The sequence below is a fragment of the Pleurodeles waltl genome, chromosome 1_1 (assembly GCF_031143425.1).
Source record: "Pleurodeles waltl isolate 20211129_DDA chromosome 1_1, aPleWal1.hap1.20221129, whole genome shotgun sequence".
NCBI lineage: Eukaryota > Metazoa > Chordata > Amphibia > Caudata > Salamandridae > Pleurodeles > Pleurodeles waltl.
Genome location: NC_090436.1, coordinates 480217348 through 480231120, shown reverse-complemented (window position 1 = coordinate 480231120; position 13773 = coordinate 480217348).

The following is a 13773-nucleotide window of genomic DNA, read 5'->3' as shown; positions in this document are numbered from 1 at the left end:
TCCGGTCCTTCAGTGGTAAAAAAGTCCCACTTTTCTCCAGCTACTGAAAAAGTGCTTTCTGGTTACACCTATAGCACTCTGGACATCAAGGCAGACTACTAGACACAATGGATCATTGCAACTAAGGCTCCTGCAGGGTCCAGTTCTCAGAGATCAGCTATGTTTTTTTTGAGTCATGGATCATCTGCTTTTTGTGTCCCTGGAGCAGGAAAAGATGTGGTTAGGCACCTGACCGTTGGAGAACAGTTCCAGTCCCTCTTTGCAAGCAGGAGTCTGCTGTCATTCAGACGTTTCTTCCAGAAGGGTCTTTTTTCATGTGTTCTCTTTCCAGGTCCTAGATTCTTCTTAGTAGAAGGTGGTGAGGCTTTATTCTTTTCACTAGCCAGTGATCCCAGATTTCCTAACCTGATCCTGTCTAATTTCTACTCCTATGCCCAACTCTATTTGCAGCAGTTCTCATCGCTGTACTGTTAAAAATTCTCAGAAGCACTAAATCCAAAGCCTAACTCTTTTTTTCTATCTTGAGAGGCACTGACTCTCTCATAGCTACTCCCCTGTTTACGTGAGGTATTCTCCCCCCTTTAAGGGTCAAAAACTAATTCACCCTCCTGCTGGGATTGGAACAAGAAGGTCTAGTAGGGCCTTGAAATGAATGAGAGCAGATCCCAGCAGGCCCATTTGGAAACTATGAGTAAGTAAGAGGATGTGTGAGAATGGTCTTTGCTCTACTGATTGTTCCTGCCCCTTCTGAGGTTGCTAATCCCGGTTAAGTGGCTCGTTGTTGGCAATACCACTGACTTCATATATTCGGAGGACAATCTATTATTCTCTGAGAGCTTAGCCATCTCAACTAACAATGTTTAATCTACCACTGGCTTGGGGTTCTATGCCATATTGGTTCTAAACCAGTTTGGAACAGGCAATACACAACACAGAATACGTTTTTGTAAAGTTACAGTTCCATTAAAGGTGCCAAAATTCCACTTTCACAATTAAATCAGAATTTTGATACTAAGTAGAATGTAACCTTGATTCATATTTCTAGAATTCTGCTAGCTGAAGATGTGAAAAATGGATTTTGATCACACCTAGGCTGGCTCATGCAAAATCTAGCCTAACCTAAACATTGAAAACAGCCGGTATTTAGTAACTGTGATGGCACACTCATTTCAATGTATATGGTTTAACTTTTTATACATTAGGTAAGCACAATATTCCCAACTTAGTAGCACTAAGTTAATGCTGGCAAGAAATTGTTTGCAGTGCTCCTGGAATATAGGTACCTCTAGGCAGAAGGCTTCACATCTCTACAGGTTGCACTGTGCATGAACTCTCAAATGAGAAAACAGCCTATAACACGGCGGCCAAATGATCCACTGCTGTTAGAACACAGGCATAACAACAAATGTGATTTACCAAGCATTCCTTTACCACACATGCCGCTACAATGAAAAAGCTAAGGGAAAGCAGCATTGGACTTTAAAGTCCAATGCTTTCCCTGCCACAATGCAGACTGGAATTGTCATAGTAAATTATACTGCTCCGAAGTCCAGCTCTTTCCTTAAGGCATGTCGTTGAAATAATATATGTTGTAAAGGAATGCATGGTTAAGACCTATTCATTGTAAAAAATGGGTTGTTCCGACATACAACCCTTAGAAGGTAAGGTACATTTCGCATGACTACATTAAGTTGCCATAATGTTTTGAGCTACTGCAGCCATTTTAAAGTGTGTATACCATCCTTTCCATTGGTTTGAAATACTTTGTACTGCAACAAGGCCCTTTTGTACCTTGTCTTATAGAAAACTTGAGACTGTATTTGTGCAGCATATTTTGAAGTTGAAGCTAAATGCAGAGAAATATTCTCAGCAATTCAATTGTATTTTAGGAACAAACATGAATAGTTTAAAGTTCTATTTCAAATATAGAATTTGAAGGAGTATAAACTATATGTTGTTGTACTTGGATATTAAGCTACGCTAGTAATGGGAAGGATCACCATTGCTTCTGATAAATGTTCATTTCTACTCTTTTTTTAGGAACAAACAACAAGTATATCAGAAAACGAGAGAGCATGTACTCACACAACAGAAGGTAGTAACATTATAATGAAACGGAGCAGGATTATGACAAACCTTAAGTATACAAATTACTAAAAAAATATTTGTCTTTCAGTTTCAGGAACACCAGAGGTCCATAAGTAACTAGAATAACTGAGGTAAAACGCTTTTTAGGAGCTATTTCATTTGCTTCAGCTATGGTAGGGGACTCTGTGGAGAGATATCTATTAAAGGTGCCAATCTTGCCTTTAGATATTCAGTGTGAATCAGCAGACCTCAACACCCACAGAGTAGTTGTCGGCGTGGTGATATCAGGTGTCACTGTTTCTCCCTTTTACCTCATTGCACTTTCATAAGGTCTTCTGCTAACAAACATTTCACTACTGTGTATGTTTGATTGTGGTTATGGAAAGTTTGGAAAAGTACATAGGTGGTCACTACAACCCTGGCGGTCGGTGTTAAAGCGGCGGTAAAACCGCCAACAGGCCGACGGTAAAAGAAAAAGGAATCACGACCGTGGCGGAAACCGCCAACATAGACAGCCACTTTAGCACTCCGACCGCCACGGCGGTACAAACAAACACCGCGGCGGTAACCGCCAACAAACAGGCGGAAGACAAGGTTCTGCCCACTGTATTACAACAGTCCAATCTGTCACCTTTTCCGGGGCGGATTCACCGCAAACAAAAACATGGCGGAAACAGGACTTGGAAGGGAAAACGCTCACCTCTACACACCCCACGAGGAATCAGGACGCCATGGAACCCGAGCTCCCGATACTGGCAGCCTTTATCTTCCTGCTTCTCTACCAGGAACAACAAAGATGGCGGCGAAGACCACGGTGAGTACTGCACCCACGACACAGGGGAGGGGGGAGGGAAAAAAGAGTGACACACACACGCAACACGCAACACTCCCACCCCCACCCTCACCCACTACAACACACACACAAGTAAATGTTGATACATTACATTAACAACCCCCAACTCCCCCAGGAAGAATGCAAGGACAAAAGGACGTTTGTAATCTATTCAAAAACAGTAATAAAAAATATATACATTCACATACATATATTTACACTAGAAACAAATATATACACCAAGAATACAGGTCCAAGGTATTCCACCATCATAGTCCGTGGACCGCTGGGCCCAAAATGCATGGGCGAGGCCCACACTCAATACCCGATCAAAACGGAGAGAACACTGCTGGGGCATCAGATAGAAATACAACAGGCACCTCAGGGGGTAGGGATGTGGGGGCACCTCAGCCGGATGAGTTCACGACGCCAGATCCACGAGGGGGCTCCATGCCCATTGATGTATCCTGGGGAGTGCAAAGCCGCAGTCTCTCAAGTCTCTCAAGTGGGTGGTTTGCCCACTGCTGCATCCTGGGGAGTGCAAAGCCAGTCTCTCAAGTCTCTCAAGTGGGTGGTTTGCCCACTGCTGCATCCTGGGGAGTGCAAAGCCACAGTCTCTCAAGTCTCTCAAGTGGGTGGTTTGCCCACTGCTTTATCCTGGGGAGTGCAAAGCCACAGTCTCTCAAGTCTCTCCAGTGGGTGGTTTGCCCACTGCTTTATCCTGCGGAATGCAAAGCCACAGTCTCTCAAGTCTCTCCAGTGGGTGGTTTGCCCACTGCTTTATCCTGGGGAGTGCAAAGCCACAGTCTCTCAAGTCTCTCCAGTGGTGGTTTGCCCACTGCTTTATCCTGGGGAGTGCAAAGCCACAGTCTCTCAAGTGGATGCCTTTCTCCCCTGGTTCTGGAGGGGGCGTTGTGCCCAGAGTGCTTCATCCTGCCAAGGACCTAGGTATTTTGTGCCCAGAGTGCTTCATCCTGCCAAGGACTGAGGTAGTGGATGCCTTTCTCCACTGGTTCTGGAGGGGTCTTTGTGCCCAGAGTTCTTCATCCTGCTCGTGGCGACCTCAGTAACGTCTGAATCTTTGGCGCTCACTGGCCTGCGGTGCTTGTTGCGGCGGTGTCCTGTTCAGCTGTGCTGGTGGCAGCGGTGTCCTGTTCAGCAGTGCTGGTGGCGGCGGTGTCCTGTTCAGCGGTGCTTGTAGCGGCGGTGTCCTTGGCACCGGTGCTGGTGGCAGCGGTGTCCTTGGCAGAAGTGCTGGTGGCGGCGGTGTCCTATTCAGCGGTGCTTGTGGCGGCGGTGTCCTTGGCAGCGGTGCTGGTGGCGGCGGTGTCCTTGGCAGCGGTGCTTGTGGCAGTCTTGTCCGCTGTGCAGGTTTTCCCAGACTTGCCTGTTTTACTGTGCCCCTTTCCCACCTTGGATGGTGGCGCAGCTGTCTCCACACTCCCAACTGTACCCCTGGGAGAGGCTTTGGTGGAAGATTTTTTTCCTCTCTCCCGCCGGGCACTGGCCAACTTTTTGTGCTTTTGAGGTGGGGGACTGTCCGTGCTCTGGCTCCTTGGCACACTGGCTGCCCTGCTGCCTGGCGCACTCCAGAAGCCGGTTACTACTGGCACCACTGTTCCCGCTGATGTTGTGGCTGAGGTGCTGGGTTGGGACCCGGAGAGGCGGGCCCTAGGAGACTGAAGTGGTGGGGGAGGTGAGGGGAAGAGGTCAAGTTTGGGCTGGAAAAGTTTTTTGGACACACTGGAACGGGTAGATGGAGGGGGTTTGAGAGTGGAGGAAGAGGTAGTGGTTGTAGGAGGTGTACGTTTGGTGACTTTGGGAGAAGGTGCACGGGCTGGAGGCTGTCATGAGGTGGATGGCTGTTGGGTGGGTTTGTGGCTGTGTTTGTGTATCTTGGGAGGTGGGCTCACAGAAACACTGGGAGAGGACACAGGGGATGTGTGAATGGTAGTGGGGGTGGTGATTGCACGTGAGCGGGGTGTGGATGGTGGGTGTGCTGGTGACAGAGGTAGTGGTTGACGATGTAGTGCATGCAGGTGTGAGTGGAGACGAGACTGGGAGGGAGGAGGGAGACGAGGAGGAGGGGGACACAGTGGAGGCAGTGGCTGTTGGTATGTCTGCATGTGTATGATACTTGCGTGAGTGCCTGTGGGATGTGTGGTGCTTATATTTGCCTGAGCTTCCCTTGTGTGTTGACGTGTGTGCATGCTGGTCTGATGGTGTGCTTGGGATAGGCTGAGGTACAGGGGTTTGGGTCTGGGTAGAGGAAGTTGGAGGGGGAGGATAGAGACAGGGACAATGGCTGCCATCAGTGCTGAGGCCAGAGTCTGAAAAGCTTGCTGATGGGCTGCCTGACCAGAATGAATGCCCTCCAGGTATGCATTGGTCTGTTGCAACTGCCTCTCCACACCCTGGATGGCATTCAAAATGGTAGACTGACCAACAGTGAGGGACCTGAGGAGGTCAATGGCCTCCTCACTGAGGGCAGCAGGGCTGACTGGGGCAGGGCCTAAGGTGCCTGGGGCGAAGGAGATACCCACCCTCCTGGGTGAGGGCCATGGGGAAAACGCTGAGGGGGTGCTGGGAGGGCGGTGCTGGTAGGGGGGGTGGCGGCTGTACCTCTAGATGCGGGGGCTCAGAGGGGCCCGCCACCGCAAGGGAGCTCCCATCAGAGGAGGAGTCTGTGTCGCTGGTCTCAGCTCCTGTCCCCGCCGTGGAGCTCCCCTCGCCCTCCGTCCCACTGGTGAATTCTGACTCCGTTGTGTCGCCCTCCAGGGCCATGTGGGATGCAGCTCCCTCCTGCTCCGGTGCCACTGCTCCTCCGCCTGATGATGCTAATGCACACAAGCACAGGGAGACCACTGAAAGGGGGGGGAGACAGAAGAAAGACATGTTGAGTGCCTCCAATACCGCTACCGTTAGCAGACACTACAGACACAGAAGCCCCCTGCACTACGCCGTGCACTTTGAGTTCCCTAATCAATCACAGGGACATGGGTTACAAGGCTATGCCCGATTGCTGCACACATGGAAGTCACAGGAGCCTGATAAGGTGTAGTTGGCTCTGTACACAGGTGGGGTGGGGTGCCACAGGGCCTACCTTAAGAAGGGACTTTCCCTACTAAACTCGCCCTGGCCTAGGGGAACCCACAGCCTACCTCCCCCACCCAGACACCTACAATGCGCGCTGAATCTGCTGAATGAGAGTGTACTCATCCCCTCAAGCGCCCATCCAACTCCGGGTACGCCACTGCCAGGATCCGGAACATCAGGGGGTCATGGTGCGACGGGCACCCCTCCCACGTTGGGAGGCCATCCACATCTGGGCCTCTGCCGTCTTCTTGCTCCAGCGGCGAATATCCTCCCATCTTTTCCGGCAGAGGGTGCTCTGTCTGTGGTAGACCCCCAGGGTCTGGGCTTCCTTGGCGATGGCACGCCAAATATCCTTCTTCTGGTGGGCGCTGACCTACAGGAATAGTAAAGGGGAAAAGGAGAAGATACAACCGTCCGCACCATCAGTCATTGGCCCGCATCTCTACCCTTGCCATGACGCACATGCACTCACCGTCGTTTCATGCACGCCTAATTCTCTCCCCCCTATCTTTCATCCACACCACTCCAAACAGGCATTGCCCATACAGCATGCTCACAGTGTACTCACCTGTTTGTCTGGAGGACCGTAAAGTAGCGTGTACTGGGGGAGGACCCCATCCACTAGTTTATCCAACTCCTCTGTGCTGAAGGCAGGGGCCCTTTACCCAGACACACAAGCCATTGTCTCTTCCAGACTGAGGTCACAGCAGCACTTGCAGTATAGGTCCTCTCCTGTCGAAGATCGGGTATCAAGTGATTGAACAGACAGAAAATGGCAGTGACGTCTGCGGCGGTGCGTACCGTCACTGCCGGCATACATTGTCATTGGCTCCTGGGACCCATAGAGTCCAAAGTTAACTAATGCAGGATTGCGCCACGGTCTTCGACCGCCTACCGCGAAGGTGTACAACGCCAGCACAGTTACCTCATATCCCCTTGTCCCACATTACAGGTCAGGCAGCCACCATTTCAGGGGGCCACATGACATTATTTTTGACTGCGTCACACATATCTAGGCCTTGCTTAAACACTAATATAGCCATATGTCGATTTTAAAACATTTTCCGATTAAGTTGTGTTTACGCACCTCAGTGTTGGTTGACTCTCTGGGCACATCCACTGGGGCAGGTGAGGAGATGGCGGCATCCTCCGGGGTACAGACCGCTGGTGGACCTGTCGACAATGGAGGAACAACATGTAATTATCACCTACAGACTTGTTCGTACCACAATCCTGGGACTGTGTGCCCAGTTGGAGCCAGACCTGATGTCAGCTATCCGCCATCCCACAGGAATCTCCCCTCTAGTACATGTGCTGTCAGTACTCCATTTCCTGGCAAGTGGGTCTTTTCAGACGACAGTGGCCATAGCATCAGGGATGTCCCAGCCTATGTTCTCCAACGTGATGTCCAGAGTGTTGTCTGCCCTGCTGAAACACATGCTCAGCTACATCGTTTTCCCTCAGGTGGCGGATTTGCCTACAGTGAAAGGTGACTTCTATGCCCTGGAACATATCCCCAACATCATAGGTGCCATTGATGGGACACATGTGGCCTTGGTACCCCCCCTGCAGGAGTGAACAGGTGTACCAAAACCGGAAGAGTTACCATTCTATGAATGTGCATATGGTGTGTTTGGCAGACCAGTACATCTCCCATGTGAATGCCAAATTTCCTGGCTCAGTGCATGACGCTTACATTCTGCGGAATAGCAGCATCCCTTATGTTATGGGGCAACTCCAGAGGCACTGTGTGTGGCTATTAGGTGAGGACATGGACCCAATACAGTGTGACTAGGTGTCTGGGGATGTCCCTAAGAGTTAGTGTGTGTCTAACAGTTGTCCCTCGACATTTGCAGGTGACTCTGGTTACCCCAACCTGTCATGGCTACTGACCCCAGTGAGGAATCCCAGGACAAGGGCAGAGGAATGCTACAATGAGGCCCATGGGCAGACTAGGAGGATTATAGAGAGGACCTTCGGCCTCCTGAAGGCCAGGTTCCGGTGCCTCCATATGACAGGTGGATCCCTATTCTACTCACCAAAGAAGGTGTGCCAGATAATCGTGGCCTGCTGTATGCTTCACAACTTGGCTTTGCGACGACAGGTGCCTTTTCTGCAGGAGGATGGTCCAGATGGAGGTGTGGACAGTGAAGACGAGAAAGCAGAAGAAGAGGACATAGACAACAGGAACACGGTGATCCAGCAATACTTCCAGTGAGACACAGGTAAGAAGACAATACTGCCTGCTGCATCTGATTTAATTCTTCTACCTCACATCTGTCTGTCATTTTCACCCAATGTATGGACACTGAGTTGTCCCCTTCCCTTTCGATTTCACAGATGTGGGTCCCACTGTGTGACCTCTGCTTTGTTTCCGCATGGACTAGAGCTGTGTGACATAGGTATGTTGGCATTACATTGGATATAGCATTTTACCACTGTTATTGCTAATACACATTTTTGAAAGCACAGATTGACTCAGGATTGTTTTGTGATTTAAGGGTGTTTAAGTGCAAAATAGTGGAGGGGGTTGTAAAATGGTCAGACGTGATGGTGGAGGAATGTCCATGGCAGAGTCCAGTCTATTAGTCTCACAGGTGCATTGTCCAAAGAGGCATAGAAAGTGGAGCTGGGGCAGTTGATGGATGGACAGGGTGACAAAGTGGGACAGAAGGATGACAATCAGGGTGGTCTCATTTCTTGGCGGGGTCTTGGCATTGTTCTCTGTCTTTGTCCTGGTTCTCAGGGACCGCTTGCTGGGTGGTTCTCCATCTGCAGGGGGTGGGATGCTGGTGTCATGGTCCTGTGGCGGTGCCTCCTGTCCACTAGCACCGGCGGAGGTGGTGAGTAGTTCATCGTCCAGGCTAGTGTCAGGGGCCCCTTGTTGTGCCACAGTGTCCCTCCTGGTGTTGACGAGTTCTTTAAGCACCCCTACAATGGTGCCCAGGGTGGAATTGATGTCTTTGAGTTCCTCCCTGAACCCCAAATACTGTTCCTCCTGCAGCCTCTGGGTCTCCTGAAACTTGGCCAGTACCGTTGCCATTGTCTCCTGGGAATGGTGGTAGGCTCCCATGATGTTTGAGAGGGCCTCGTGGAGAGTGGGTTCCCTGGGCCTGTCCTCCCCCTGTCGCACAGCAGCCCTCCTAGTTCCCCTGTTTCCTTGGGCCTCTGTCCCTTGAACCGTGTGCCCACTACCACTGCCCCAGGTCCCTGGTGTTGTTGGGGTGGTGGGTTTGCCTGGGTTCCCTTTAGTGGTGGACACACTGCTGCTTGACGTGTCGTGGGGACAGAGTTATGGGCCCGCTGGGTGGGTGCTGTGCTGGTGTTTCCAGAGTGGAGAGGCTCTGTTTTGGCTTGTGCCAGTGTGAGGGGAACCAACTGTCCTGAGGTCCCAGATGGGCCGGGCTGGTCATCTAGATCCAGTTGGACAGAGCTGCTGTCATCACTGTGGGCCTCTTCTGTGGGGGAGAGTGGACATGTCTGGACCCTCCTGTCCGGTGACGTTGGGTAGGCGTCCTGCAGGGGTGTAAAAGCATAATTATTGCATCTATGTGTGCCCTGGTGTGCAATGGGTGGGTGACCCTGTAGCCAATTGCTTGCATTCTTGTGTGGGACCTTGTGTGATAATGGTTTAGGGGGGTGTATGTGCAGTGGACATGCTTTGGTGATGGGTCTCCATGCTTTGGTGTTACATGCAGGGCTTGGGTTTGGGATGGGTGGTTTGTGAAATTGGGTCATATGTGAGGAGTTGGAGTGATGGGGGTGAGGACGAGGGTGGGGGTATGTGATAGCATGCAGGTGGGGTGGGGGATGAAGTAGATAAAGGTTTGACTTACCAGAGTCCATTCCTCCAGCTACTCCTGCGAGGCCCTCAGGATGCAGTATAGCCAAGACCTGCTCCTCCCATGTAGTGAGTTCTGGGGAAGGAGGTGGGGGTCCGCCGCCAGTCCTCTGAACCGCAATCTGGTGTCTTGAAACCATGGAACGCACCTTCCCCCGTAGGTCGTTCCACCTCTTCCTGATGTCATTCCTAGTTCTTGGGTGCTGTCCCACTGCGTTGACCCTGTCCACAATTCTTCTCCATAGCTCCATCTTCCTAGCTATGGTGGTGTGCTGCACATGTGATCCGAATAGCTGTGGCTCTACTCGGATGATTTCCTCCACCATGACCCTGAGCTCCTCCTCAGAAAACCTGGGTTGTCTTTGCGGTGCCATGGGGTGGTGTGGGTGATGTGTGGGGTGGTATGTGTTGTGATGTGTGGGGGGATATTTAGAGGTGTGTTGTGTGAGGTGCGTGGATGTTGTGTGAGTGATGGTGTTGAATGCCTGTGGATGCTATTGTTCTTTCTGGTGGTGTCTCTCTCTGGCCTTCTGTCGCAATTGTTGTCGTAAGGGTCTGTGGGTGATGTGGGTGGGTGTTTTATAGTGCATTGAGTGTGTGGGAGTGGTGTGTGTATGTGTATCAGGTGTGTGTATTTCGAATTGTCCAATGTGGTTGTGTTTTGTAAGTGAATGTGTATTTTGAGCGCGGCGGTGTGTACCACCAATGGAATACCGCGGTTGAAACACAGCCGCATGGATTCATGGGTCATGATAGTGTGGGCGTATTCCTGTTGGCGTGACGGTGGAGGTTTTGTTATCGCCAGTTTATCACTGACCTTTGGTATGGCGGACTTGTGTGGGTGTCTAGATTTTGGTTGATTCCGAGCTGTGGGTCATAATGGCAGTGGCGGTATTCCGCGGCAGTGTGTTGGCCTTCTTCTGCACGGCGGTAAGCGGCTTTTACCGCCAATGTTGTAATGACCCCTATAATGACCATTGTATCCAGGATTCAGGTTAGGGCATTCTGACACTGCAGCCCACATATGGCATTTAACTTCTATGCCATTTGTGCAATTTCTGCACCATTCTTCCATATCCTTCCAGGAAACGCAATGAACACCAATGTGCTTGCAGCTGCCACAGGAACTCTTCAGGCACTTTGCCATGTTCCAATCCTCATGCAACATACCATGTTTCTGGTGGATGGTTCTGAGGCTGCAGACCACCAAAGGACAAAGCAAGGTTGTCAGTCCCCACCTACAGGGCCACAGGGCTCAAGCCTTGGTGTTCCAGGTCACTTTTCACTGGTGTCCAGGGTCTGTCCTATGGTAGCTCTGCAAACTGGCAGTCACAGGCTTATCAAAAAGGTAATATGGGGAAGAGCTCAGACCTCAATAGACCCTCTCCCAAATTAATTAACCTACTTCTGACTTTGTTGTTAAATGATTGGGGTAGAACTTAGATTAGAAGTTTAGGAATTAAAAATCCTATTGCAGCTTTAGGAGTAATGTTAGACTTTTTGCCTTACGCAGGGTCATCCCTAGTATTTTTGCCTCCTTCCTCCTGGTTTTTCTAACCTCTCGCTGTTGGCTCTAGGACTCTGAGCACTTTATCACTGCTGACCAGTGCTAAAGTGCAGGTGCTCTCCCATCTAAAGTTGGTATGATTGGCTTATACCTAATTGGCATATTTAATTTACCTATAAGTCCCTTGTACAGTGGTATCTCTATACCCAGGGCCTGTAAATTAAATACTACTAGTGGGCCTGCAGCGCTGCTTGCGCCACCCACTGAAGTAGACTTTCAAACCTGTCTCAGGCCTGCTAGCGCAGGGCCTGTGTGTGCAGTTTTCTGCCACAGGGACCTGGCATCTAAACTTGCTTGCCAGGCCCAGAACTCCCCTTTTACTACATGTAAGTCACCCCTAAGGTACGCCCTAGCTAGCCCTATGGGCAGGGTGCCATGTATATAGTAAGGCAGGACATGTGCCAAGTTGCATGGCCTGTCCTGGTAGTGACAAACAGCCTAACTGGTGTCTCACTGCTGTGAGTGCTGCCTTCTCATAGGATTGCATTAGAAATGCCCTGCCTTATGTGTAAGGGGTATTGTCTGATTTATGAGGGGTAGCGTAGGCGTGTTTGGTATGGTTGTGATGGTGATAATAAATGCTGCTTACTGGTGTGGGTGTATTTTTTATTACTATCACAGAAATGCCACTTCTAGAAAGTGCGCATTTATCTGTGCTTATGACTCTGTTGTTTTGCAGCTTGACTCCAATCCACGTCTGGGCAGAGTGACAGTTGGGGCTTTGTACATACTTTTCAGACAGCCTGTACACAGGGAGGGTGGAGGTGTCACAGGGGTGCATCTGCATACTGAATAGTCTTCCTGGGCTGAGAGAAGGGAGAGGCGGGGCACACCTGCATTTGTAAAGACTGTGCCCTGGCCTCACACAATAGGGTCGTTAACCCCCCACTGATGTTTGGAGCCTGTGCTGAAAGGAGAGAGGGGGCAATCCCAGAACCAGTTGTAACTGGCTGGAACCTCCTCTCCCTAACATTGTAAAACACTGTAAGAACTGACTATAAGTACAGGGGAATTTTCCCCACAATTTGAACACTCTTGGAAATTGAACCTGGACACAAGACGCTGCTGAATGGACTCACCAGGAAACCGCCTTGGACTGCTGCTGCTGTGCTAACCTGTGACCTGCCTGGTCACTAGGAGGAACTGCCATCATCTGCACCCCTTGTGCTGGCCTGTAGCTGGACCCACAAGCCTTGTGCTCCTTCCTGCTTCATTGTTCCCAGGGGCAGGGTGCCGTAGCCCCTGACCCCTGTAACTTTTCCCTGCACAAGGAGTGCTGCCTTGATATCCCCTTTGCGCTGAGAGAGCGCTCTTCTGTGCCCTCAGGCACTTCGAGGCACCTGTTTCATGCTGGAATCACCGCCGCAACCCGGGCTATTAGTATGGCCTTAGCGCTTTGAAAAGCACTTCCTGGATGGCCCCCAGTAATCACGGTCCCCGGAGGGGCCCGTCAATGGTCTAGAGGAGGTGCGTGCCGCCCTCTTCTCCTCAAAAGGATGTCAGAGGCCCCCATTTTGCACATAGGAGCGCCGGGGGCCCCATTGTTCATCTCATAGGCACTGGAGGTGCCTTCATCAAGCCAGGTACTGTTAAAGGAACAATATATAGAACATAAGTTCTTACTAGAGACTTCGTCTGATTTATATGTTGCCTACCTGTTTTTGATGGTGTTTCATAGTCATATGCAAATGTTCCTTTTATGGGCATGACTTGCTAATATGTTTCCCTAACTTGCCATATTTTTTCTAATGTTCCTACTATGGGTGTTTTATGATATTCGTATGACAAGTTTTCTAATGTGATTACATGTTTCCTGACTACTGCTTATGTTGCAGAATACTGAGTAACCTGTGTGTTATGTATGACTGCTGCTAATTTGCAGAGTAACTAATGTGTAACGTTCTGACAACTGCTAAGGTAGCAGTATAGTACTGATATGTGATGTTTGGTCTGATAATTGTGTTGTGTACAATACAGTATATTTTCAGATAATCTGGTGTTGTGTTTCCTTTGTGGTGGGGATATTGCGTCACATGTTTGTGTGTGTTGTGCAAACGCTTTACACATTGCCTCCGGGTTAAGCCTGACTGCTCGTGCCAAGCTACCAAGGGGGTGAGCAGGGGTTATCTTGGACGTGTAACTCCCTTGCCCTGACTAGAGTGGGTGGGTTCTGCCTGGCTGAGGTGCATACCCTAGCCAACCAGAAACCCCATTTCTAACAAGTAACAATATAATTTTGGATTTTTTTATTAGATCAACTTTTTTACATCTTGATTTTTTGTTTTTGGTGGAGGAACATTACGGCTAGACTGTCTACTCTGGCTGGCCTTACTGTGGTACAGGTGAATG